The 27654-nt window shown below is 40.9% G+C and overlaps 1 protein-coding gene and 1 non-coding gene across 3 annotated transcripts in view; both read left to right on the top strand.

Annotated features, from left to right (window-relative positions):
* The window catches only part of LOC129011950 (phospholipid-transporting ATPase IB-like), a 101810-nt gene that overhangs the window by 25955 nt on the left and 48201 nt on the right, over positions 1 to 27654 (top strand). The gene's annotated exons all lie outside the window — the stretch shown is intronic.
* On the top strand, positions 23139 to 23245 carry LOC134738082 (U6 spliceosomal RNA). Its single transcript, XR_010123623.1, has one exon. It is a non-coding gene; the product is annotated as a U6 spliceosomal RNA (small nuclear RNA).

Here is a 27654-nt window from a genome sequence, read left to right as displayed (position 1 = left end):
ACCAAGTCAAGAAAAGAAAATGTGACATTAGTGGTATGATTTAGTAGATGTTTATACCTTTGACAGAGCATTGGTTTTGTTAAATTTCACTTATTAGTTACTTGCCAATTAATGACATAAATATTGTATCAGTCTGTAACCAAAGGATCAAAATTCAAGTTGTTACATAGATAGATATGAAAACCATTGAATAAATACTTGTGCTTTTTTCTCTTTTTTTTGGACTGTAAAAATTTTTATTATTTTATTTACTGGCATGATTAGATGCAGTTTTATTTTTTTGTTTTTGAGACGGAGTCTCACTCTGTTTTCCAGGCTGGAGTGCCGTAGTGTGATTTCGGCTCACTGCAACCTTTGCCTCCTGGGTTCAAGCGATTCTCCTGCCTCAGCCTCCCAAGTAACTGGGTTTACAGGCACCTGCCACCATGCCTGGCTAATTTTTGTATTTTTGTAGAGATGGGGTTTCACCATGTTGGCCAGGCTGGTCTTGAACTCCTGACTTCAGGTGATCCACCCGCCTCAGCCTCCCAGAGTGCTGGGATTACAGGCATGAGCCACCGTGCCTGGCCTAGATGCAAGTTCAATAAAGACTATTTTTGCTGTTTGTTTCTTTTTTGGTCAATTTTATGTTCTTTATAGTTATCACTGAAAGAAATTTTGCCACATAGAGAAGGGGGTTGCTTACAAAAAAAATTCTCTTGGTGTGAAACACACTGGGGACATCACCGCCCTCAGCCATCATCACAAGATGCCCAGCCTTGACCCCGTCTGGACCCTCCCACTGTTTCTAACCTTTGAGTGCAGCTCCTCCCACCCTGTGTAGTCGTGTTTCTGTAGATGTAGCACTGTGTCTTACAAGCCCTCAGTTTCCTACTGTGTGAAGGGAAGGGCTTTAATGAGAGTTTTCAAGGTTTCCCTCAATTCTGAAATCCTGTGGTTGAATGGACCCTAAGCTGTGCTCTGATCGTGGTGGGGAAAGTGTTTCCATTACCTGTTGGCTCATTATTACAGTGACCGCAGCCCCTGCTGTTTGAAGTGTCTGAGGCAGGTGGGGCCCAGTTTCCTTTGGCAAAAGAAGAAACTGGCAAGACATGGAGGTGGTCCAAGGATGTGGGGTCCATTCCCTGTTGCTTCAGTGCCTGCACGAGGAGCGAGGGACTTATTCCAGGTTTCCCTTTGTGCTTGGAAGGAAGATGTATTCTCCATAGGCTCCAAAATTCATTTGTTTAGACATTTTAATTACATTTTTTGAATCTGTATTTTTAGCCTGTCCAATTAGTCAGTTTGATAATAGCATCAATCTCCTGTTACAGCTTTCTTGGTCCATTTGCTTGTGAATGTTGTTTTACATGTTTTCATGTAAAACATAATTTACATTTTGAGTAAAATTTAATTTTATGTAAAATAAAGTGTACCACACTGGTGGTAATGTGGCTGTAATTTTTACTCTGGCCTTATGCTCATTAATTATTTCTGTCTTAAACTTGGTGGTGATGTTACTATTTTAGCCTTTCCTTTCTTTTTGCTCATGTTTGTGTTATATGACTACTCATAACTTTGTTTTTAATTTTTTGAAGTTACATAAGAAAATCCCCACAGAGATCCTTTTTCATTTGATGGGGACGCTTAAACCATTTGTTGGTGTAACTTTTTGGTAGGATATTTTTTGTTTTATGCTTCTTATTTTTGCTTCCTTGGTGTTTTCTCAACTCTTTGGCTTGGTTGAGAAAGCTCATTGTGGGATTACTAAACATACGCAGGAACCGGAAGTGAAGACATCAGTTGTCATCACGTTGATCTTGCAGAGTCTGTGGACATTCAGGTAGGTGTATCCAGAGAAGTTAAATATGTTGGTCTAGACAGAGCTTGTGGTAGACATCCAAGCTGGGGGTGAATTTGATAACCCATTTGATGAGTACACTGGTGCTAATTTCAGCCATACATGGAAAAGATGGTTCAGTGCATTGAATAAAGACCAAAGGCAGAAAACCTCAGGGATGATCTCTGTTTCAGGGTCAGGAAAAGGAATGTGGAGGGGAGGTTGCACAGGGGCCTTGGGAGGTGTAGGGGCTAACCAGGAAAGGAGGGCTGCCAGTAGGTGAGCTCAGGTGCAATGTTTATTGATTTGGGCAAGAATAAGAGAGACTTCTTTGTCAATAGGGTGGAAAGAGCTTTGGGAGTCGGTTTGTGTGTGTGGGTGTCAAGGTGAATCACGTCCACTCTAAAGCTTCAGTGTACCCCATGAAATGGGGAGGAGGCAGAGTGCTCAAAGTGAAGGGGCTGGGGTAGGGTGGAGAGTTTGAGGAGAGAGAAGGGTTAGAAGAGCCAGGGTGGTGCATGGGAGAGGGAGCTGTCCAAGGTCTGTGGCAACGAGAACCTAGGTGACATCAGAAAACACATGTGGGTCAATGTCTGTTAAGGGACCCACTTAGAATTGCTGTGTTGAATAATGTACTTCTGTTTCTTAATCCTTTGGTGATTAAAAAAATTACAAGGAAAAGATCAGTCTGGGTCTGCTGCATTTAATTGTGTGTATAGTAGATGTAATCTCCAAGGCGGGCGGTGGGGGTAGTTGGAGGGATCGCTTTGACCTTTCTGCCACTGCAGAGACTCCTGCTGCCAACTCTGCTGCCAATATTGAAACATTCATAAATATCTTATTAGGTTTCCTGGGAACAAAGCCATGCTGCAAAGTGTATGAAAGCCTGTTTGGCAGGGATGAAGGTAGGAAGGATTATATGAAAAGAGAGGAGACTGTGGGGACACAGCCCGCTTTTCTGTTTGTTTGCCTGCTTGTTTGTTTTTATGAGGGGCAGGCTCTGTGGTATCTGCATCTATATTTTAGAAGTGCTTTGCTGTTGTTCTGATATTCACAGGGCCATCATCTGTGTTTAAAAAACTGAAAACATAAGGATAAAAACTGATTTGAAGCTTCTGACATTTTTATAATTGTTTTCAAACGCAGTTAACAGCATCTTCCCTTTTACTGTTTTGGACACCTTCTGTCCGAATCCTTCTAGCTGTGAGCGAATTCGACTTTGTAATAATTTCTTTTTTCACAGTGATGTCAGCAAAATCACACAGACCTAGGGGTCTAGCCCGGAGCTTTGCAATATCCTTCTAGTTCCCTGGAGGCCCTCTGCTGGCTAGCAGCCCTTGGGTGACAGCTTGCTTTCTCTTCACATCTCTTGCCTCTCAAATCTGTTTAAGATTCTGCTTCTTAAACTGTCTGAATTAGGTGTCTCTGCAGATTTCCCTGTGGCCAACTACCTCCCAAACCAAACACCTATGTAAGCCCACCTTGGTTGTTGTTCCTGAGCACGTTGAGGACATTTGGGCAAACGCAACAAGAACAGGAAGTCGACAACGTTCCAGTTATAACCTCCTGCTGCTGTCCTTCCAGGGTGGGGCTGGACTTCTTCCAACCCACTTTACCACCTGTCTTTGTTCAGGAAAGGCCAGAGTGTGCCATTGCCTTGGAAATGGCCTGTGTAAGAGGCTGAGAAGGGGTTTGAATGAGTCCAAGAAGCAGCAGAATTGGATCTGGAAGGGTTGATGAGGACTGGGTGAGGTGTTGTGGGGTTGTGAGTCTTGTGTGGAAAGAGCTGGAAAGCACAGATGGAGGTGGAGGGACCCTTTCTTACCTTTTCTCTGCTCTCTCTTCCCACCTATCTGGTTTTTTGGTTTTATTTTTGCTTTTTAAGAGACAGAGTCTTGCTCTGTTACCCAGGCTGGAGTGCAGTGGCATGATCATAGCTCATTGCAGGCTCCAACTCCTGGCTTCAAGCCCTCCTCCTGCTTCAGCCTCCCAAGAAGCTGGGACCACAGGCATGCACCACCATGCATGCCTTCCTTTTTTTTTTTTTTTTTTTTTTTAAGAGATGGGGTCTCACTGTGTTGCCCAGTCTGGTCTCAAACTCCTGACTTCAGGAGATCCTCTTGCCTTGGCCTCTGAAATTGCTGGGATTATAGACATGAGCCACTGCTCTAGACCCCTGTCTATTTTTATAGCTTAAAGTCACTTTTGTACTTCCCATGGCTGTTCTGACAGTTTCATACTGTGTATACCTTGATCTGAGCTGTACACCTCAAGCTGCTTGGTTTGAATATATTTCATCTTTCTGGATTAAAACCCTTTGAACAAAGAGAACAGGATTCTTGTTCATCTTTATACAGGCAGCACTAACTGAGCAGTTTATCCACCAGAACTGTCATCACTGGGGCTCATGCACATTCAGGCTGGATGCTCCAACACTAGATGTTCCCCGTGAAACACCCGAGGGTAACCTGGCTGTATTGTCTGACTTCTTTGAAAGGTGCTGTCCTGTGGAAGGAGTGAGGGTGTGGGCTTTCTTTGCTTGACTATTTTATCAAGTTTAATTGTAGGAAGCCATTCCTGCAATTGATGACTTTATGTAATTATGTAATTAAAATGAATCATTGTTGAAGAGGAGACTGGGTGGGAAAAAAAGGATTGGGAGCATCTTGGCACATGGAAGCAGCTCTTGGGAAACTGAGAGTCTCACACCCCTGGCTCATGTGCCACCTCCAGCTTGGATGTTAGACCACCTGATCATTTTCCTATTGCGTCTGGCTTATTTTGAACCCCTGCATGAAATCTACATTGAAGAGGAGAGAGTACTTTCTTTCTTTTCACATTATAGTTAATTGCTGAAAGAAACAGTTTAGTTAGGAAATTTGAAAAAAATAAATAGTGACTTAATCTAAATGGGCCTCGATTTCCTCACTGGCAAAAAGGAGTGGATATTTGAAGGCTAAATAAAGGATGCAAAAAAACAAAATACATGTGAACAAACACATGGTGAGCGTAGTGCCCAGAACACTTCGGGTTTTCAGGAAATGTTGTCTTCCTTATCAGTAAATTGAAAGGTAACAGGGCTTGATGATTATCAGGTGCTCTGATCTCTAATAGCCCAGGATTTTAAAGAAAAATCCTGTTTACTAGAGGAACACTTTGTTCTCTTAGAGAGGCACAGGTGGAGTTGACCTTTGTATGCAGGTCACATTTTGGATTAATGCATTGCTGTGCTTTTGTACTAGAGTATTTAATATTCTTATTAAAATATCAGGAGGAAATGGGAAATCTCAGTATTATAATCTGCTTGCATGGGTTGATGTGTTAATTCAGCCCTTTGGATGTAAAGCTGCTCTGGGCATGGCTTATGTTTGGCTGGCACAGTGCTGAAGTGTTGAGACCATCGTGCTAATGAGACCAAGGTGCAGGGTCTGACTCCCTCGGCAGGCTGCGGGGCCCTCAGAGGACCAGTCACCTCCTGCAGGTGCGTGTTCTTCATGTGAACAGGTGGTGGGGCGTCCACAATATGTGATGTATCATGATCAACACAGGTTAATCACCTGATTTGAGAAATTCTTTGAAGTTTGAGGTGGGCCATTAGTAGTATCAAAAACAGAAGGAATATTATGTGTGATTAAAGTCGTGAAAGGAGCTATTATTTCTGTGAAATTTGTAGGCTTCATATTTTACTCCAACACATTTTAGACTGAGTTAAACACAGAGTAGTTTTTAGGTTTAATTTAACCATTCAAAAGAATGGTTAGTTTTAGGACTGATTGCCTATTAAATTCCTGACTATTGAGGGAAATAAAACGTTTAATAGCTGAATGAAAATTGAGTTTGCACTATCTAATTTGGTTTAGATAACACTTTTTCAGATTTCAGGGGAAAATAAAGGCTGTTTTAATGTATGAATGCGCATGAATGTTTATTTGATTCTGCAGTGTTAGTTTATTTTTCTGTTAATGGGAGAATTTGAAGGTGTTTTAAGCCAACCTAAGCAAATATCTATCATTTAGACCACTGCTTTTTCCTAGTGTATCTCCCTCTTGAAGATAACTATTTAAAAATAGGATTTTCAGCCGGGCACGGTGGCTCACGCCTGTAATTGCAGCACTTTGGGAGGCCGAGGCAGGCGGATCACGAGGTCAGGAGATCGAGACCATCTGGCTAACACGGTGAAACCCCGTCTCTACTAAAAATACAAAAAATATATATATATATTAGCCGGGCATGGTGGCGGGTGCCTGTAGTCCCAGCTACTTGGGAGGCTGAGGCAGGAGAATGGCATGAACCCGGGAGGCAGAGGTTGCAGTGAGCCGAGATCGCGCCACTGCACTCCAGCCTGGGCAACAGAGAGAGAGACTCCGTCTCAAAATAATAATAATAATAATAATAATAATAAAAGTAAGATTTTCATTGTCTAGCACTTGTTCATTATAATTGTTGCCTGTCTCACCTGATCCGTATGCTGTATACCCATATATGTGGACACACGTGCTCCAGATATGAGTTGAAAATTTTGGGCACCCAATACGGGGCAGGTGTCATGCTCGTTGTTAGGATTTAATGGTCAATAGGGTGAGACTTGCAGTGCTGGAGACATGAACAGGTGCTCATACTATGAATGATGCATATTTGTGAGGAAAACATCAGTATCAAGGCAGTAAATACAGCAGCAATATTTGTGTGCCTGCTTGGATTTTCACATAGTGGATTCTCACTAATAGAATTTGATATTTCACCTTTAAAATTTCTCATGATAGAAATAAATCAGTAAGCTCTGCCTTATAAAGGGACTCGAGTCCTTCCATGATCACCCATTCTACAGAATGCTTGTTTTACATGTGCACATCTATTTCTGGTTGTCACAAATTCTCCAATGATACTACACATTCAGTCTGTCAGACGTGGAGTCTACCTTTTTCTTGCTACTGATGATGTGCTTAACAGGTAAGCTCGTCTTTTTGGTCATGGAATTGGCCAATGTGGATAATCCTGTTAATACCCTACCTCCACCAAGCTCATAGGATGATATTAGATAGCATGAATCTAGTCTGAAAAGTTTTTTTTTTAACACCCTGCAGATGTATTCAAGTAAAAATGAAGGTAGGGGTTTAAATAATATTAGGAAGAGCTAACATTTGTTGAGAACATACTATGTCCCCAATGCCATTATAAACATTTTATTTCTATTAACTCAATATTTGACTTCCGTTTTGCAGATGATGAAAGTGAAGCATGGACTGATTAAATAACAAGCCTGGGGCTCATGGCAGACCCAAGAGTGCAGTGGCAGAGCTCATGCTTTAGCCACTGTGCTTCATCTTCGGTGGCAGGATACTGAGTCCTGTACCCGGAGACTGTTTATATACAGAATAGTGCTAATGTGTTTTCCTAATCAGTACATAGGAGGAAATGGACACTTTGGTTAAGGAAAGTAAAACCGAGATTCCTTATATTTGACAATAAAATAGAATCTCCGTGTGGCAGGGGATAACTGCCCCCAAGATCCATTCTCTGTCCTGAGCCCATTGTTGCCCTATATTCTGGCCTAATTACCTGTTAGTACTCCCTCAGGCCAACTATGGGCCCAGACCCTAGTGTATAGTAACCCTCACTAAATTGAGTGCAGCATTTAAGGAAGACTTGGCAAAGGTGAATGTGTTACTCACAGAAACAAACCTAGAGGGAGGTGAGTCTTGAGTGTGACTTGCAGGTAGAGCTATATATAAGACCCTACTTCACAAATAATGCCTAGTTCTGAATCTGTATCCGGTGGAATGTTTCAGAACATGAGATCTGGAGCCAGACACACTTGGCCCTGATGACACAGACACCTTGGTGAACCATGTGTTGTCATGTTTGGGGGGTTGAATCTTGGTTTAGCTATTGCCTAGCTACGTGAGCCTGGGCCGGTCAGCACCTTCTTCGAGAGCGTTTCCACCTCTGTAAGTTGGTGCTTATCTAGCAGATTTGTTTAAAGGTCAATTGCCTGACATATATTAATTACCAGGTTGGATGCCAATAATTTCTCGTTGGGGACATCATATTCTATTCATTCAGGAATGGTGTGGCTATTACCTCAAACTCTGCCAAGACACGTACTGGTTCTCCTCTCCAGTGTACTCTTTTATTTAATATTTGTGGAGTACTTACCTGAGCTGGTTCAGTTAGGAAAACAGACAGTAAACACAAGAACTAGATAACTTCAGATTATAATAAGGGCTGTTAAAATAAACAGGAGACATAAGGAAAAGTTGGGATAGGGTGGGGGAAGACCAACGGGCAACTCACTGTGGAAGTGATGATGTGTTAAGGTGTGAGAAAGAGGAGGTAGAGCAGGGTGGGAGGAAGATACCAGGCAGAGAAGACAGCAAGGGCAGAGGACAGCTATGCTACCCTCTAGTCCTAGGGTAGCACAGCTGAAACTCCCCAAACATGACAACCCCACAGTTCACCAAGGCGTGTGTGTCATGGGGGAAGAGTAGATTATTTCCTCATAAATCCTTCATTTTATAGTTACCAAAGTGCCCTCCATAAATGTATTGCCTGCTCCCTTCTTATCTTGAAGTATGGTATAGATCACTAAGATTCCTGTTTCCCTGGACTTGGAAGGAAGGCACAATAGGGTGAGCGAGGTGCCACACAAGTTATTAGAAACTGCTGGGGAGAGAGGGCTCTTGTTTGCCCTAGAGAATTCAAGTGAACTCAATTATGTTATTGTAGAGCTTTTCTGAAGGTGTAATTGAAACATTCAGGTGTAACATCATAGGATATGCAGGTAAGATTTGTCTCATTAAAATAACACCTTTAAACTTACTGAAGGTTTTAAATGTCTTAGTCAATTAAAACAATGCATTAGTGTTACACTGCAGACATGGATTAACTCCATAATATTGTGTGGAGTGCTCATACAGTGTTAGAGAAATGAACTAAAGTGAAATGAAATTAAAGCAGAATATAAAGACCATGAGATTAATAACAGTGGTAAACTGAGGCCCAATATATAATTTTTTTTTTGAGACAGGGTCTCACTTGTTGCCCAGTCTGGAGTGCAGTGGTGCGATCTTGGCTTACCACAACCTCCACGGCTCAGGTGATCCTCCCACCTCAGCCTCCCGAGTAGCTGGGACCACAGGCATGCATCACCACACTCGACTAATTTTTTTTGTCCTTTTTGTAGAGGTGGGGTTTTGCCACATTGCACCAGCTGTCCTCAAACTCCTGGACTCAAGTGATCCACCTGCCCTAGCCTCTCAAAGTGCTGGGATTACAGGCATGAGCCACCTGGCACCAATATATATAATTTTAAGTTAAAACTTGTTTGTGTATTTTTACATTTTTGAGGCATGTAAATATATTCCCTGTGCATTTTTTTATTTGTACGCCTTATGTATTTTTTCACTTTTGAAAAACTAAACCTGAATGCCTGTCTTCTTCAACCCATGTTTGTATTTCTTTGACATACTTGACTTCTACTCGATGATGTAATACTATTTTAGAAGTATGGTTGGGCAGAAAGCGGGAGGCATGAAAGAGATGCAGAGGTCATGTGTTTAAAAATGTACCTGGGATTGGTTTTAATCAAGGATGGTAAGACCTGCAGACACAGAAAGGAGCATCATCAAGAAGTTTGTACTCACAGTTCCCTAGAAACAGGAGGCTGGCACACCACCCAGGGCCACACACGGAAGCTCCAGGTGGCTTAGGAAGCGTGGACAGTGGCCTTCCCTGTGGTTTCCATGAGAAGGGCAAGGCGGGATGAGCAGGTTTAGAATTGGCTGGTACGGATAATTTCAGTGAGCTCTGGACATAAGGGCTTCTCTGGTTGTCTGGCATCTGGCTCTGGAATGATCAGGGCAGGCTTGATGAGTGAGAGTTTCTTAAGGGAGGCAGCTGGGAGGCACAGCACAGACTGGATTGTTTGGTTTGCATGTGAAAGACATATTCCCTGGCAAGTTGTTTGCTATTTCTAGGAATTAGCCCTAGAAGGGGCAGTGCCCTCCCAGGGTCAGTGAAGCCCCAGGGGCCAGAGTGTAGGGTAGGGAAAATAAGAAAACATAGTTATTACACTATAATATGTTATGGGAAGTCTTCTGTTATTTATAATCAAATGCAGACAAGACACACATCCATGGTTAACTTGTAATGGAAGGTAGCATAAAGCTCAATGCTGAAGGGCGAGGTAATTTTCCCAGACTTCAGGGAAGGGAGGGTTTGTCCCCTGGAGCTCTGAGGAGATGTCTTAGTGGATGGTAGAACAGCCCAGGTTTTCCAGAAAGGAGTAGGACTAGAAGAAAGGAGGGTGAGTTCAGGACACAGAAAGACATGCGTGTCTGAAGCAGAGGTTTGCACTGGAGGGGGAGGAACCATTGGAAAGACATGCGTGGAAGCAAATGTTGAACCCTTTAATTACAGGCTGGGGAGCTCAAGAGAGGCATTATGAATTTATTAACAATGCAAGTTCAGATCCCATACCCTGTCTTCGCTTCCTAACTCTTAGTTAGAAAGCAACCCTCTGAAGTAATGTCAAGTGCCTCAAAAATAAATTCTCAAATGCTGGCTATGATTTGGATCACGGGGTGTGTGGCATGTCAGACAGCAGTCATGTGTCATTGTGGATAGATTCAGGCAATTAGGAGGTGTGATGTGGTGAGGATTTCCAATAAGCCATGATGGCACTGGCAATGAAAAAGGAGAAATAAACGGGAGCTATTTGGCTATGTAGTTTAATTCAGAAAAATCCTCATTGAGCCTCATTATAACCTCATCATCATGTCATTGGGAAAATGAATTTACTGTCAAGTATTGAAGCTTAGAATGCTGCCAGTGGGCATATGTTCATTTCTTCTGTGGAGGGTGTCCATTATTGTCATCTGATTCCCACAGGGTACTAGAACCCAACGAAAATGATTTAGAGTCTGGGGTAGGGCAAACAGGAGTGTGAAGCATGCCTCTGTCACTTGCTTTTTGGGTGATACAGGGCAAGTTAACTTTTTAAGCTGCTAATAGTAAGCTACAAATAGTAACTGCTATGATAATATTCAGAAGAACAGTGGTAGCAGGTGGATCCTCTACCTAGAACACTGACGAATTCACTCCTACTTGTCCTTTGGACTCAGATATGACTGTGTGCGCGTGTCGTATCACCTGCTTGTTATGGCTGTCGTGCTTGGCACTGCACGGTGTCATGGTCTGTGTGCCGTGCTCTAGACTGACACACCTGGAGGCTGGCATTGTGTGGGTTCTGGTTTCTAGTCTGTAGGTATGGTGGGTGTTTCATGGATGTTGTTTTGCTATGTATTTTAAGAGGCATTGTCAAACCCGAGTGGTGGTTTTGTTTATTAGCTTGAGAAGAGACCACTTGGGGAAGACTTGACCGAGCTTTTGGGCATTGAGAGCTGTCCAGGTGAGAGTGCTGTCGTGGAGGTGTCCAAGCGGGGGCAGAATGTCCAGGACTAGGCAGGTGGGATCAGTGTGCTGCTTGGGTGGAAGCGCCTCTCTGATATTGGGTCTAGAAGAGACATGAGCTGCCACTTGGCTTCGCTCCTCACCCCTCACTGTATAGTTGAAACAGGGACTTACGCAAAGTTGTGTGATGAGTTGGTGACTGCTGGTTGCCCTGTGCAGCATCGAGACCTAGTCCAAGTCTCCTTCTGTGGAAATGGGTACTGGTTGAGAAGAAATCAATGACATACCCAAGCAGAGAAGCCTATTAGAGAGCTGAATGAAAAGGGAAATGGCCCTACTATTCGTGAGGTTGGAAAGGGTGGTCAGCATGCTGACAAGGAACAAAGCCATGAAGCGGCGTTCATACAGAACTTTCCAGCTGCAGAAGTTGTGCTGAGATGGGAATTTGCATTCTGGGTGAGACGCTTGGCACTGGTGCTACCCTTGGGCATTTGGAGGATCCAAATCCACAAGAACTCAGCCTCCATTTGCACATGGGGCCAGGACAAGACCTCATGTGCTCAGTAGAAAGAAATAACTCCTTCTTGGAAGGAGTAAGATGTTGGAAAAATAATTAAACACTCTGTATATTTTCTCTTGTGGATCTTTCAGTTTGATTAGGTGCCATATACTCTGATGCTGAAAAGGATAGTCATACAGTCATTTGTGAAGAAAATTAAGGTCCTTGGGTTAAAAAAACAAGCCACAGGATAAAGCCTGAATCCTTAATGGCAAGTTTGGTGTGGCATGTGACTCTGAGCCTGTTGCCGGCATTCGGTAGGTAGAGGCATAAAGATGTGTGTGCACACACACTGGGTGCAAGATAGCAGCTCAGAGCCAAACAAGGTATGTAGATCTTTAAATAAAACTTCTCCAGTAGGATTTGGAGATTGTCCTTTGCTAATGGTTATCCAAATGTTTACAAGCACTGTAAAGTAACATTCTATGTCTGAACTCCTCGAGCTGCAAGAGATGATTCTGTCATGTACACGGGTATGCAGTGCACTGGAGAGCACGTTGGAAGGAATCTAGTGGGGGCTTGCAGTCCACTTCCCTCTGCCTCATTCCAGTGGAAAGTTGCACATTGGTATTTTTGTGCCCCACTACCCTGCTACCCCAGTTCAGTTTTGCATTGAATACCGTTAGTATTCAGTATTGTCTATATAAATGGTATGAGGATTAGGTATTATGTTGATAGAATTATTTGTGGATTGGTAATTGGTATAGGATTTTGAAGAGATAGAACTGATTGGTACCCTATTATTTTAAAATCGTTTTTCATCTAACATCTATTTCGTATGTTTTTTTCAGAAGTTGTAGTTAGATTGTTTATTGAGAACAATTTTTAAAAATCCTTTCCTTTTTTTTTTTTTTTAAAAAAAAAAAAGTATACAGTTCTCAGACAGAGTCACTTTATAGTGTGATGGGAAAGGTCACATATAATGATCTATGGTCCCCTTGCTAGTGAGTGCATACCCCTAAACCAGGCTGTTGTTCTCATTACTTCTAAATCTTTGCTTGGGTCAGCGGGCTTGAGGCCATCGGATGCTATTAACTTTGGTTTGTATTCTCAGAATTGTATTTTTTTAGTGAGAATTTACAGTTATTGTTTAGTTGTTGGGGAAATTACTGCTCTTACCTGTCTTCCTCTTTCTTATGTGAGATATCTTGATAGTAGTCACTTTACCAAAAATAGTGTATGTGTTGGTTTTAGAATTATTGGATTGAATGGGTCTGAAATTGCTTTGACTCCAGTCTCAAGTTTGCTGATGATAAAACTTCTATTAGACTTGTTAAGTAGGATTTGTTTTTTCGGGGGGGGGGTGGTGGTCACAACTCATTGGAAATACCTGTTAATCAGTCTCTCTCTCTCTCTCTCTCTCTCTCAAGAGATCTATTGACATATACCCTTTATTCTTCCAGTTTCTTTTCTCAAAACCACATAAACCCCCTTGATTTATTTTTCCTTTTATAAGACCATTATTTTCTTTCTTGCTTTTCATATAACCTTAATGTCTGATATTAGTTTTAAAGTCTGATTAGTAAAATCATTTTGTGTTTTATAACTGTTATACGTGTTAAAGTCACCTTCACATGTATAATTTAACTTCATAGACTTCTTAAAACACGACCTGATATAAGTGCCTTCACTTTTTATCACATCCTCAACCCTTTATATTTTTTATTCTCAGTGTATCTGACCTAGAGACTCTATCTCTCTAGAGATATTATAGTTCTGAATCTGTATCCAGAAAGACATACACATCCCTGTTTCGCTCCGCAGGTCTGGTGGACATTACCAGGAGAGCCTGCTCACTTATTTCCCTTTCAAAACTGTTGCCAGCTGGCTACCATGTTGATGTCTCTACATGACTTAACATTATTATTATATACAATATATGCTATATCATATTCTATGATAATATTAAATATTAATGAGGTATTATTAATATCTGACATATTCTTGCCTTCCTTTATATTCTCCTATACAGGCATTCTTTCTTGCTCTAGAATTATAAATTAACTGCAACTTCGCAAGATCTGTGATAGAGAAAGGAAAATGATGGCCTCCACTGCAGAGTGTAGAGCTAGAGGTGTGGAAAGGTCAAGCAGCTTCTCCAAGCTGACACTGGGATTACAAACCAGCTTTCTGTGTCCCCGACCAGGCTTTGGTTATTCTGAGGAAATTGGATCTAACAAGTGTTTGGTTACAGCTTCCTATAAAGACCGTTATGTTTAGCTTTGTTGAAAATCCAATTTTATATTTCTCCTAGATAATACCGAATGATGAGAGAGCTCTTCCGCTCTCCCTGCTGAAAGTTGTTGATTTTCTAGTTGAGCGGGGCTCATTTGAGGGGAGCTGACGGATTTTTAGCTCCTGATTCTAGGTCATTCATTTCTATGGATGCTATAATGGGTACATGCTTTTTTTGTCATGCCTCAGACACAAACCATTAATATTTCTGCTCTTTCCTATTTATGCAAGGTATAGAATAGTCCCAGTTTGACTCCCTTACAGGGGTGGATTAGGGCCAAATGTACCATCTGGCCGACCTCCCGTATGGGAACCAGGAGGCCATGTCTTGGACATTTGCTTATTTCAGAAAAAGCCATCAAGGCAGATATTGCCCACCAATTTTGTTCCAGATGTGCCCAGTTGGAAACCCTTGAAACTAGAAACATTCATGAGATAGAGTTCTGGCCAATGAGACAGGAGCTGAGGGCATCTGAGGAAGCCCCACTTCCCGTATTGAGGTGCCTAGTTCTCTGTTTCTCCTCGTGTGGAACACGGCTGTGGATCTGAAGGGGAGCAGCATCTGTGACACTGTGACGCTATAATCCCAAAATGCTGGGATTATAGGTGTGAGCCACCATGCCTGGCCTGAAGGTTATTTTATACAATATTTTCAATAATTTTGTACATAAAACAAAGTTTGTGTACATTGAACCATCAGAAAGCAGAGGTGTCATGTCAGTGCTCAAAAAGGTTTGGATTTTAGAGCAGTTCAAATTTCAGATTTTTGGATTAGGGATATTTAACCTGCGTGTGTATATATACAGTACAGTATATATATATATATATGTGTATATATATATATATATCTTATTTTACATATAAAACTTATAAATAGGAAACTAAATGTGAGTGTGTATATCTGTATATCTATATATCTCTATATAAATTTTGGTAAGGAATAATACTGTGTAGAGGGAGATATTACCTTACCAAGAGTCAGAACAGGTATAAAACTACTGTAAATCAATTGGTTGGGAATTGACATAGAACTAAATATATGCCAATATATTGAAGAGTGATATCTCAGTTAAGTGGAGTGGATAATTGTGCTGGTACCATTCTTCGTGTGTGTGTGTGTGTGTGTGTTTTGCTGTTGTTGTTTTTTTGAGAAGGAGTTTTGTTCTGTTACCCAGGCTGGAGTGTAGTGGTGCGATCTTGGCTCACTGCAGCCTCTGCCTCCCAGGTTCCAGTGATTCTCCTGCTCCAGCCTCCTGGGTAGCTGGGATTACAGGCATGTGCCACCATGCCCGGCTAATTTTTGTATTTTTAGTAGAGACAGAGTTTCACCATGTTGGCCAGGCTGGTCACGAACTCCTGACCTGAGGTGATCCTCCCTCCTTGGCCTCCCAAAGTGCTAGGATTACAGGTGTCAGCCACTGCACCCGGCTATGCTGGTACCATTTTTAAATAAGTGGCTATGTGTCAGGATGAACACAGAACTGAACTCTATCCTTTATCACATGTGAAAATAAATTCTGATTGCAGAAATTAAAGACTGACATAAAAAAGTCAGTAAAGACAATCTTAGCCATTACATATATGATGAGGTTGGTGAAGAACTTCTTAATACTAAACCAAGGTGCTATAAATATTTTGGAACATTTCCAATGTCCAGGACCTCTTTGTATGTCAAAGGTGCCATTAAAAACTTGCTATACAAATGAATAGTCTAGAAAACTACTAAATGTAAACTACATAATATAAAATAGAGTTAACAGACAATTCCAAGAGGCTTTTCAAAGGGACACTGGAAAGATCAACAAACCAGTAGGAAAATGGGCAAAGTATATGAGGAGATGATATGGCTCACAAATGTATGAAAATATATTTAACTTGATTAGCAGTCAAGGAAATGCAAATTAATGTGACAGTGATGTCTTACTTGACATAAGACTGAGTACTGTAAAAAAAAAAAAACTGTTAATATCTGTTGCTGGCAGGAATATGCATGCAAATAATACACCAACACATTGCTGGTTGGAATGTGAAGTTTGAAAATCCTTTTAGCATGTTGTCTACTATATATTAAAATTTATGCTCCTCTAGGAACAGAAACAAGACATTAGGTAGGAACTTAGGAAATCTGAATGCAGTGTGGACTTTAGTTTAATTTTTAACAACCACGTGACCCTTAGACTCATTAATTCCACTTCAGGCAATCGATCTCCTAGAATTAAACTCACCAGTATTCATGGACATATGAACATGGGTCTTTATTGTGACATGTCTCATAGCATACAAAGCCTGGAAATAAAGTAAATGCTTATCATAGAAGAATGGCTGAATAAATTATGGAATATTATATCACCATTAAAAAGGATGAATTAGAATTATACAATTGGGTTGCAAGGATTTTGCAATATTATTGAGAAAGAAAAAAAATTCAGAAAATGGCATAATGTCTAATACTTGTGGAACTTTGGCAACCCTCTGATTGTGAATATGTGTGTTGAGACATCTATGTAAGATTGTATAAACTTGGAGAAAAGTTTGGAAACATATATAGGTTGTTATTAAAACAACCATGTGTAAATCACTTACATATTTGTATTAGATGATGCATATATCCACAGAAGCAGATTTTCTGGGAGCTAATGGTATTTACGCTTCAGAACGTCTGCCCCAGGGCCCCAGGGAGGACCCTACCAATGTAGACATGGCCAATTATTTTTGCATAATTTAATAGACTTGAGCCTTGCTTGGGGTAAGAACACAGTGTCTTTTCACCCAAACTTCCACCCTCTCGCCCTTCTTCTGTTAGGAGGCATGTTTTGGGGACCTGGGTAAGGGAAAGTTGAGTTGGAAATAATAGAGATGTATTTACATGGTGTGCAGTCACTTTTGTGAACAGGTAAATTTTTAGCTCTCCCAGCATAGAAATAAGGACCAGAAATATTCTTCCTGGCCACCTCTGCACCTGAGGTTATGATATGGTGTAGCATTTCTAGAAGTATCAAAATATCAGTGTGGTATATTATGCTTGAAGTATGTGAGTCATATTGGAGAGACAGTGTTTGAAATGTGTGGAGCCAGAAGCTAGATTTTAAGTTTCACTTATGAAGGAAATTTCATGGCAATTCCTCTAAATTTGACAACCATCATAAAAATTTACATGACATATATTGATAAGTTGTGGAGCTGAAAGAAGCTTTACCAAAAGATCAATTAAAAATAATTGATCAATTATAGCTAGAGGAAAAATAAATTATCTGTTCTTTCTATACAAACTATTTACAAAACTTTCTAAGAAACTATCCACACAAATAAAATTAAAAATATGGAGGGGAAAGTATTATAGACTGTTAATATTAATATTATAGTATTTAATAAAAATAGTATGTTTTCTGAATAACATGATGTATTTTTCAGCCTTCATGAATTTGTAATATGTTGTGTTTTCTTCATTATAAGTAAACTTCACTTCTGTGCCCAATTTTGTTTTCGTAATACTGTATTTTTCTTAAAGCAAGATTCCCAAATTGTATACGTGTTGTATACAAATTGCATCCAGTCCCCACAAAATTTAATATTCTCCTTCTCTGATTTCTGGGTAAACTAATGAGTAAATTAAATGAAAAGATGACTAAACATTTTAGAATTGCTTAGGAATGAATACTAGTACTTTGTGTTTTTATATTAAATGGATATAAGTGAATATGCAAGAACCAAATGCAATACGGCTATTACAGTTCTTCCTTAGACATCGGTTCTCTGAAGATTCTTATTAGATAATTGATAAAGAACTTGAACTTCATCTGGCACACGCCCCAAATGTTGTTTACTTTGCAGAAAACACTGCTATGCTGGCTGGCCAGTAGAGGGCACTGTGTTGTTGGTGTGAGTTGTACAACGAGCGTTCAACCTGCAAGGCGTGGAGAGGTGGTTAAGATAATAAATATTTTATGTGACCAGCCTAGAGCTCACAGTACAAGACAAGAAATTTCTTTCTCTCTCTGACTCCCTGCCTTTGTCTGTCCCCGTCTCTCTGTCTCTAACACACTCTCTGTCTCTCTCACAAACACACACACACACACACACACACACACACACACAGAATGTTGAAATAAATGGATGGATTACAGATTGTACACTTTGGGTAGACATGAATAGAGAAAAGCTTGTTAAAGAAGATGACCCCTTGGGCTATTGGCTCAGAAAAGGAGAAGGATGTGGTTTGATGAAAAGAAGAAAGAAAGATGTTCTAGGAATTTGGCAGAGGATGAAAGGAAGCAAGAGAACTTAATAAGAGCAAATACTTTTTAGAATAAAGTGATTTCTATTTAAAGGGGGAGAACTGGACTGTTCGATTTCCCTGTGGGGTGAGTTTTAGGGTAAAGACTCCTGTGCTGAAAGCCAGCCTGCTCATCTCAAAGGAATACATACAAATGTTGCACTCTGAGTGCTGTACTCATGTTTGTTTCTTGTTAGACTCTTACGGGGCAGATGACAGTTTCCCCTTCTTTTATCCATGATCTAGGTGTCAATTGCCGCTGGCAAAAGGAAGTGATCGTGGGGAGTGATATCAGATATGAGCAGTTACTAGCTCTTTTGTGGTGGAAGCAGTATAGAAACAAACTGGGTCTTTAGTCTGATTTCATGTTCTAAAAAAAAGCTCCTTATGTATGACCAGTCCTAAACTTAGCTAAAATAATCAGCTGTCCCTTGACAGTTATATCTGGATACTACTTTTTTATATTAAAGTATTATTACAACAACACATGTAGGTAGTTAAAAGTTCAAATAGTTTAGAAGTTGCTTCTCGTGAAAATCAATACTCTTCTGCCCCTCTCTCCCATCCCAGTCCTGTTCCACCAAAGGCAACTACTTTCAACTCTGTGTGTTTTTCATTCTTTGGAGGTTTCTACCATATTTCAAAATTAAGTTTAGAAATGTGGTTTTCTCGACATTGTGAAATACAGTTTAGAAATGATCTCTCTGAACTCTCTTATAGATGCAGATTTCAGTTATTTACTTCAGGTCCAAGTAGTGAGGCAGTATATCATGTTTGCCTCTTTTCTAGTATAACTTGCTTTTCCTGCCTTGTTCTTCTCCTTAAATAATTTTTTTGCATATTAATTTTTATCGTTTCCGTTAGATCAATACACATTTATATTATATAACCTCTCTATATATTTTAAAATAAATATCCCAGAATAATCTCTTGGTTTTACCCCTTCCCCTCCACACCCCGCCATCTTCTTGCCAGATAAACTGGCTGCCTTGTAGATGTGTTGCTGTAAAGTGGTCATCCCAGAACTTTCTCACTGCTTTCTTGAGTTGTATTCCCTGATATTTAGACACTGTCGGGGAGTGGGGTGGGGGGTTGCTTTCTTGATTACTGTTTTGTATTGTTGAAGAACGTCTTGCAGTAAGAGGCTTCCTAGAAAAGCTTATGTGAAAAGTAGATTTGAGTGTCTGATAGCTTGGCTGGGTATAGAAATCTAAAGTGTCACTTTAGTGGTCTGTGTTGCTATTAAGAGGCTCAATTTCATCTTGATTTTTTTCTCTTTATAAATAGGCTCTTTTTAATATCTTTATGGTTTAGAAATAGCTAGCATTCTATAATGAAAAATATTTAGTATTCTATAATGAAAAATTTTGGTATGTGTCTCATTGTTTTGGGTACTTGGTGTACCCTTTCAATCAGAAATCTTTGTTCTTAGAGTTCTAGCAACTTTTTCTGTATAACTTGTTAATATTATCTTTCTCTGGTTTCTGTGGAACTCTTAATAGTCTTGTATTTTGGTCTTGTATTTGTACTATTAAGTCTCTTTTATTTTGCATCTTGTGTTTTTGGTTTTACTTTTTGGGAAATTTGCTTAGCTTTATTCTTCACTTCCTTTTTTTTTGCAATATTTTAGTTAGGCTAGCATACTTTCAATTGCCAATAGCTATTTTATTCCGTTTCCTTTTTAGAAATACCATCTTATTCTTGTTTCATGTGAATGTGTTATCATCTTATGACTCTGAGGATATTAGCATTAGCATTACTCCAAACTCTAAAATATTCTTTTAAAGTTTGCTGTACTGTTTCCTCAGGTCTCCCCTTTCTTCTGTATTCATTTAAAGTCTCTTTTTCGTGGTGGAGGCTTTCTACACATATTTGGTAATTTTTCAAAGAGGAAGTGTAGCAGGATGATGGGGTGCTCTGTGAGTGCAGGCCAGATAGCAAGACTCACTTCTCGGTGAAGGACTTTTAGACATGAGTGTATGAGGTTTGTATGGGTGCCCTGGGAATACTCCTTGGCTGTGGGTGTAGCAGCCTGGCTGTGTAAGATTTTGGTGTAACCAGAAGAAGGGGGCTTGTGAGAGAGGAACCATGTTTCTTTTATGAAGCCTTTTGCTTTGAACTCTTTATAGTTTATCTTGTGTGGTTCCTCCAGACTCCTAGCCCTGATTTCCTGTGTGAGCTCCTCTGTGTATGGACTTCAAATACCTCCTTTTGCTTTCTATGCTTGCCGCAGACCCTTTTCCATCATTGGTGTCTCATGAGTCTCCTGAACTCTGCAGGCTGAAACTGTTCCCCTCCTGTCCACAGGCTCCCCTGTCTCCAATGCACTGGGCTTGTGCCTGCCTCTGCCCTGCCTAATATATGATTGTGATAGTCAAGTTAATGTGTCAACTCGACAGGGCTATGGGGTGCCCAAGCATCCGGTTGAACATTATTCTGAGTGTCCGCGAGGGCATTTCTGGATGAGGTTAGCATCTGTATCAGTAGAGTGAGGAAAGCAGGTGGCCTTCCTAGTGTGGGCGGCCCCATCAAACAGTTGAAGTCCTGACCAGAACAACCCTCTGCCGAGTAAGAGGGAGCTCCTCCTGCCCGACAAGCTTCAAACTGGCACATTAGCTTTTCCCGCCTTCAGGGCTACTGAAGCAAAGTCTCTTCCTGAGTTTCCAACCCGCCGGCCTTTGGACTGGAACCATACCATTGGCCCTCTTGCCCATTCCCACTGCTGGTGTTGGGGTTTGCCAGACTCCATAGTTGTGTGAGCCAATTCCTTATCATAAATATGTCACCTAGTGGCTCTGTTTCTTTGACACAATGACACTTATTACAACTGCATTATTATTTTAAAAATGGATTGACATATCTTCTGAGATACCATTTGTGAAGGTAGAGCCCGTTCTTCCTGCCTCGCAGGCCAGGGCCCTTGCTTAGGCGGCAGCCCCTCTTGTGGGCTTCTCTCTCTCTGCAGCTCATACTCGGAAGGCGTCTTGGAGGCACGTTCAACTTGTCTGGCGAAAGCAGAAAGAAGTCTATTTTAGAAAAAAGACAACCCCACATCTTAGCTAATGATTCAATTCCTAGTTGTGTGTGTGTGTGTGTGTTTTAAACTGACTGCATATTTTTACATTCCTTTCTAGTATGGTAGTGGTGTCCCTGTAGGCAGAAGCGGTAAATGTGTTTACATTTTACAATTGTCGTCTGAAGCTAGGCAGCCTTTAGATCGGGTCTTTACTGCTGTTAGAATCCTGCACATAACAGACCTATTTAACTCATGTCTCTATGTTGGATTTCAGTTAGACACCTACAGGGATGGGTCCACTTGATGAAAATGTGAGCTGTACACTTTGGTTTTGTGCACTTTGCTCTATATGCGTGATAAACATAAAAATGTCAGTTAGAATTAAACACTTGAATAAAGTTTGACAATTATGTGAGAAATCCAGAAAGATAGAATAATATAGCTCGCCCCAGATTTTTAACTCTACAACATGAGGGACGGATAGATATGGCTTTCTACCCAGACCTAAATCAAACATTTGTGTTTTCCATACTAGAAATCTCTGTGTACCAATCATCTCAGCTCCCGATGTTCTCCCAGCTTGACTACTTCGGTTTAGCTTTCCATCCAGATGTTTGATGTTGTAGTTCCTGAACCTGTCTCCTTGGGAAGTGTCTTTTCTGACAAGGTATGTCCTCCCCAAGAGCCAGTGCACCCTTGACTGAGGGCAGAGGCGTTTGGGACCTGAAAAGGATGGGTTTAGGCCCTTGCATTTGGATAACTCGATCTCAGGGTGGCTGCTGCTCCTTACTTGGTTTGCAGCATGCCAACACTTAGGACAGCCTTAAACCTTTCCTTGTAGTAGGGATTATTTCCCTCTGTTTGGAAAGAATATACTGAGTTCTGAATGAAAGGCCAAATGTGGTATACTTAAATGCAATACGTTTTAGTATTAGAGTTTCACACACTGACCTGTTGCATTTCTTTTGGGGCAATGGCTGCATGGGGCCTGAATTGTAATGATTCCTGTACTTGTTGAGGCCAGATATTTTTATAACAAATAGTTGTTCTTTCTTTTAATTGAAAATTGAGAAGAATCTCATTAAAAATGATCCTTCCCTTGCAGTGCAAAATTAAATAAATCTCATAACTCATTTTTTTTTGTTTTTGTACCATAAAGTTCACATCATTTTTTCTTTCTTTTTTTTTTTTTTTTTTTTGAGATGGAGTTTCACTCTCTCGCCCAGGCTGAAGTGCAGTGGAGCAATCTCAGCTCACTGCAACCTCTGCTTTCTGGGTTCAAGAGATTCTCCCGCCTCAGCCTTCCAGGTAGCTCGGATTACAGGTGCCTGCTACCACGCTCAGCTAATTTTTGTATTTTATTTATTTATTTATTTATTTATTTTGAGACGGAGTCTTGCTCTGTCACCCAGGCTGGAGTGCAGTGGCACGACCTCGGCTCACTGAAAGCTCCGCCTCCTGGGTTCACGCCATTCTCTTGCCTCAGCCTCCCAAGTAGCTGCGACTACAGGCGCCCGCCACCACGCCCGGCTAATTTTTTGTATTTTTAGTAGAGACGGAGTTTCACCATGGTCTCGATCTCCTGACCTCGTGATCCGCCTGCCTCGGCCTCCCAAAGTACTGGGATTACAGGCGTGAGCCACCATGCCTGGCCAATTTTTGTATTTTTAATAGAGACAGGGTTTCACCATGTTGGTCAGGCTGGCATCGAACTGCTGACCTCAAGCAATCCACCCACCTCGCCCTCCCAAAGTTCTGGGATTACAGGCATGAGCCACCGTGCCTGGCCACAATTTTTTTTTTTTTTTTCATAAAGCACCTGGGCATGCTTACTTTGGCAGCACACAGACTACAATTGGAATGATACAGAGAAAGTTAGGATGATCCCTCCGCAAGGATGACACACACATTCATGAAGTGTTCTATGTTTTTAAAGTTAAAAAAAAGAAAGAATAAATCACCTGGGTAAAACCTGCTTTTCAATAATGTCACATTTAATTATATTAGCCATAAATATCTGATGTCTTGCATTTGGAATTGGTTATCTAAGAGTTGTTCTCACTAGAAGATCTTCCTGGCAGCATGCTCAGTGGTCAAAATGTTATCTTCTCCTCAGCTCATGTTTCCATTTAGGTGTTGAGATAAAGTGTTTCATGTCCATAGTTATTTATTGAATAATGCATTGAGTAATAGAACAGATTTGGAAATCTGATAGGAGCAGGACAGTTGCACTATTTAATAGGAATTATAGGTAGACTCTAATTTATGAACTTACCTTCAAAGGTGTATTGTAAGTTGATTGGTCAGCAGTCAACTTCTATTTCACTCCTTGGATGTGTTTTGTGACAGATAGTCTAAAAGAGCCTATGTGAGCCATAATAAAGGGCTGTATAGAGTTATAGCACTAATACCTCTCCTGGTCCAATTACTACATTCTGGGAACAGGCTATGAGATAAAGCAGTATCTGACACCCATTTTTCCTGCTGTAGACTAAGAATTAGGAACATGTTTAAAATATAAATGGCAGTGTTTTAAAATGAACTTATTGACCTTTTATTTGTAACTGGTGAGATTTCAGTAGTTTAGCATTAATAAAATGAAGTGAAAATTTCTTGTAAGGTGCTCATATGTTACCACTGACAGGCTCTATTTATCAGTGGGAATTCTTGTATTTAAGGTTATTTCCAGAATACAATTTGGGAGGGATGGTTGGCAAAGCCTCAGGAATTGATGCCAGATGTGGAAGGCCATGGGCTTTGCCATCCATTGGAATGTCCTCTGGGGTGGCTCCCAGGTATGCAATGATGTCCATCAAGAGAAATGGCAGAGGGCCACTGGGGAGGGCTTTTGAATTTGGTGGTGTTGCTCTTGTTCTTTCCCTTGATTGGTTGAATGCACTGCTAAGGAATCAGTGAATTAAACTGCTTAATGTTTAGTGTTATCATCTTGTCCTCAACTTCCAATCATCTAGAACTCCTTGCTGAGTGACTATTTGGGAGGAGGAAGGTGAATGATATCCTATTGGGAGCCTGCTAGGATGGAAGGCTTCCAGAACATGGTCATGGAATGCTGGCCCTGTTCACAAAGTCAGCTTCCAGTGGGGAGGCTTAAAGCCTCCTTTATTCTTTCAGTAAATATTGAATGCTTACTGTATGTTGGGAAGATATAAGAAATTTGTTTTTCCATGGAAAGCAGTAGAATAAGGCAATTGTTTTTAACTGTCTTTACACCTTAACATGGATTTACTGTTTCCATTTTGGTGATGAGTGTTAAGCTTTAGCTTAATTTCTGTGTTTCTGGAGGCTTGCTTGAAGGGGAAGTTACACTTTGAGCAGCTACTGAACTTTGCCTCTTTTAGATCGGTCTCTGGAGAAGAGCTGTCAACTTCAATTTTTCTCATAGCTGGAAAATCAGACTCTGGCGTTGTCTGTGGGTTCTTGCTTTCTGCCACATTTCTGGAGGTCAGACTCCTGTGGTGCCTTGTGATTTGTGAGGATCAGGTAGACCCAGATCCATATTTTGCCAGACCCTATTTTCTAATGGATTGTTTCCCGTATGCGCCTAATTATGAGTTATGGAGTGGAGCGTGTCCAACATACATGTAACAAGATCCACCCCGTGAGTCGGGCTCCTCAGAGGAGCGTTTGCGAATAGATATTATTGTCAGGTTTTGTCCTCTCCTGGGAAGCCTCCAGATCTTCCCATCTCTCGAAAGGAAAAAGGCCAGTGTGTCAACATGAGTGACAAGGCCAATGCGTTGGCCCTTTGCCATGTTCATTTCAGTTCTCTTCATACTTCTCCACCTCTGTTTGCCCAAATTGGGCTCTTTACTGTCCCTCCTACAGGTGGAGCAACAGGAGCTCTCCCACCTGGGCGTTTCTGCACTTGCTGTCCCCTCCCTCTGCAAAGCTCTTCCCCTGTGTATCTGTGAGACTTGCTCCTGCTCCTTCACCTCCTTTAGGGCTTAGTTCACAGGTCACCTTCTCAGTGAAACTTTCCCTCGCCACTCTGTTGAAAATAATCCTTCTCCCAGCCCCAGCCAGTGTACCCTTCTGTATCCTCCTTCCCTGATCTGTTTTCCTCTGCAGTGTTCATCACCATCTATGCTGGTATGTGTTCTATTTTTTTTTTTTAATCTCGTTTCTCCTCTAGAGTGCAATTTCCTTGAGGGTGTGCGTTTTTGACCACCTGGTTCCCTTCAGTATCTCCAGGGCCTGGCACACTGCCCTAGTGCATAATTAGGGCTGAGGAAGTATCTATTGCACATGATGGATGGATGGATGGATGGATGGGTGGATGGATGGATGGATGGATTTTTGATAAATCCCAGTCATCTTCCTGTCACCCAGTTTCAGAAAACACTGGCCTCATGTTTAGAGGAAGACTGAGTGAATCATAGAGAAATGTTCCTGTTTGTTCCTGGTCACTTATCTCCAGCACCCAAGCTCTAAGGTCTTCGGTTTCCATGCAGCTAAAGCCCCTCCTTGCTGTGACTAGCCAGGAGGACAGTGATGCTGGCACATGCATTTCATCCCATGAGTAGGAATGTCTTTAGGGGAGGGGTGGCTTATTTACTTGGGTGAATAAACTCTCCTGTTGGAAAGTTCTGTCATTCACCCATTTACCCCTGGAGATGTTTTTCCCCTGGCAGAGTGAATGGTAAAACATCTCCCATCTTATTACATTTTTAAAAAGTTGCTACATAATAGTTGTATTAACACATATTTTAAAGGTACATGTGATAATTTGATACATTCATATAATGTGTAAGGGTCAAATCAAGGTAATTGGGCTATCCAATGCCTTAAATCTCTTCTAGATATTTTGAAGTGTACAACAGATTATTGTAAACTATAGTCACCCTGCTGATCTTTCAAATACCAGCTCTTATTTTCTCTACCTAACTGTGTATTTGTACCCATTAATCAACCTCTCTTCATCTCTTCCTCCGTGCTACCACTCCTAGCCTCTGGTAACCACCAGTCTGCCCTCTCTCTTCATGAGATCCACTTTTCTGGCTCTCACATATGAGTGAGAACATGTGATATTAGTCTTTTTATGCCTGGCTTATTTCACTTAATATAATGACCTCCAGTTCCATTTATGTTGCTGCAAATGACAGAATCTCATTCATTTTTTGTGGCTGAATAAGTACTCCATTGTGTATATATGACACATTTTCTTTATCCATTCATTCACTGATGGCCACTTAGGTTGATTCTATATTTTGGCTATTGTAAATATTCTGAATAGTGCTGCAATAAATATGACAGTGCAGACAGATATCTCTTTGACGTATTGATTTTCTTTCTTTTGGATCTATAGCCAGCAGTGAAATTGCTGGATTATATGGCATTCCTATTTTTAGTTTGTTTTTTTTTTTTGGGGATGGAGTCTTGCTCTGTCTCCCAGGCTGGAGTGCAGTGGCACGATCTCGGCTCACTGCAAGCTCCACCTCTCAGGTTCCACACCATTCTCCTGCCTCAGTCTCCCAAGTAGCTGGGACTACAGGTGCCCGCCACCACGCCTGGCTAATTTTTTGTGTGTATATATATATATATATTTTTTTTTTTTTAGTAGAGATGAGGTTTCACCATGTTAGCCAGGATGGTCTCGATCTCCTGACCTCGTGATTTACCCACCTCGGCCTCCCAAAGTGTTGGGATCACGGGCATGAGCCACCGTGCTGGCCCTATTTTTAATTTTTTGAGGAACCTCCATGCTGTTTTCTATACTGGCTGTACTAATTTACTTTCCCACCATCAGTGTACAAGGCTTCTGCTTTTTGCATATCCTTGCCAACATTCAATCTTTCCTGTCTTTTTTATAATAGCCATTTACACTGCAGTGAGATGATATCTCATTATGGTTTTGATTTACATTTTTCTGATAATTAGTTATGTTGCGCATTTTCCTGTTGGTCATTTGTATGTCTCTTTTGAGAAATGTCTATTCAGATATTTTATGCGTTTTTAAAACATATTATTTTATTTATTTATTTATTTTTGCTGTTGAGTTGTTTGAGATCCTTATTATATTCTGGTTATATTCTCCTTATATATCCCTTGTCAGATGGATAGCTTGTAAGTATTTTCTCCCATTCTCTGGGTTGTCTCTTTGTTGATGTTTTCTTCATTCTGCAGAAGGTTTTTAGCTTGATGTAAAAACCTTGCTTTTAAGGTCTTATACAAAAAAATCTTTGTCTAGACCAATGTCCTGGAGTATTTCCCCAATGTCTTATTTTAATAATTCCCAGTTTCAGGTCTTAGATTTGAGCCTTTAATCTATTTTTATTTGATTTTTGTATAATGAGAGATAGGGGTCTACATTTATTCTTTGA

This window comes from Pongo pygmaeus, chromosome 14, assembly GCF_028885625.2.
Source record: "Pongo pygmaeus isolate AG05252 chromosome 14, NHGRI_mPonPyg2-v2.0_pri, whole genome shotgun sequence".
NCBI lineage: Eukaryota > Metazoa > Chordata > Mammalia > Primates > Hominidae > Pongo > Pongo pygmaeus.
This window is presented reverse-complemented; position numbering and strand designations above follow the sequence as displayed.